Source organism: Notamacropus eugenii, chromosome 3 (assembly GCF_028372415.1).
Source record: "Notamacropus eugenii isolate mMacEug1 chromosome 3, mMacEug1.pri_v2, whole genome shotgun sequence".
NCBI lineage: Eukaryota > Metazoa > Chordata > Mammalia > Diprotodontia > Macropodidae > Notamacropus > Notamacropus eugenii.
This window is the reverse complement of record NC_092874.1, coordinates 407845033-407846302: the sequence shown is the minus strand read 5'-3', so window position 1 is coordinate 407846302 and position 1270 is coordinate 407845033. Positions and strand designations below refer to the sequence as shown.

The 1270-nt window shown below is 35.2% G+C and overlaps 1 non-coding gene across 1 annotated transcript; it reads left to right on the top strand.

Moving 5' to 3' along the window:
* The first annotated feature begins 881 nt into the window (after positions 1-881).
* LOC140497986 (U6 spliceosomal RNA) lies at positions 882-988 on the top strand. Its single transcript, XR_011964980.1, has one exon. It is a non-coding gene; the product is annotated as a U6 spliceosomal RNA (small nuclear RNA).
* Positions 989-1270: the final 282 nt, after the last annotated feature.

Here is a 1270-nt window from a genome sequence, read left to right as displayed (position 1 = left end):
TTAAACATCTTCAACTTTGGCTAAATCGTGTCAAATATCTGGATATATTGTAAGATCCATATAACCCTTTTCTTCTGCATGCTTGCTATTTTATAGATACAGTTAAGAGTTCACAGAAAATAGAACCGAGAGGAGAAAATAGCCATGTATTTCATAAAAATACTTCTGAGAACTCCAACCTCTGGAGATATGAATAGCCAGAAATTGTACGCATATTAGTCTGGGTATGTGTATCTTGACTGGTTTGATCATAGGGAAGAGCACGATAAGATAACATTTAAAATGTGCAAGTGAGAAAGTTGTTTTGTTTTGTTTTCTTTAAATCACATACAAGAGTATAAAGTGGGGTAAGCATGGCTAGAGTAGTTCATCTGGAAGAAAAATTAAATATATGAGGGTATATTGTATTGTGACCTCAATATAGGTCAACAGTGTAGACAAGCAAAAAAGTCTAATCTTCTGCCTTATTAAGAGAGGCATTTTATTTATCCCTGATTAGTGATATCAATAGTATAGCAATATCTTGAGAAAATGTTCTCCCTATATAGATGGGTATCTACTCATTGGGTATAGATGGGTATCTACACAATTAATACTCTAAGAGAATTACCTGGGCTACTGTGATCTTAACTGATTTGTCTAGGGTCACACAGCTGGTGTATATCAGTAGTATTCCTAACTCCAAAGGCAGAACTTTTCTCACTATGCCTAGAATAAGGATTTGTTAATCCCATTGTACTTTGTCATAGTCAGATTACAAGTAGAGTATTGTGTTCGGTTCCATGTACCTGAGCTTGACAGGAGACTGATAAATTGGAGAGTTTGCAGAAAAGCTCAAAGGGGATGGTGGATATCTCTTTCATGTCATAAAAATTTACTTAGTACTTGCTTTAGCAGCACACATACTAAAATTGGAATGAAACAGAGAAGATTGGCATGGCCCTGGTGCAAAGATGACACCCAAATTTGTGAAGCGTTCCATATTTTTAGAAAATTTAGAAACAAAAGTTGAAAACTAAAACTAAATAAATGAATTTTTAAAAAAGCACTGCTTGAAGAAACTAGGAATTTCAGTCTACTGAAGAAAAAAAGTTGTCTTCCACTTTTTGAAGGGCTGACAGGTAAGAAGGATTAGACTCCTTGTCCCTAGAGGGCTGGTTACACTGATGAGTGGAAGTGTTAGACAAAAGGCAAATTGAGGCATGAAATAAAGAAGAACTTAGAGTGAAGGATACAGCAAATATAGCCATAGGCCAAGAAGAACTTAATT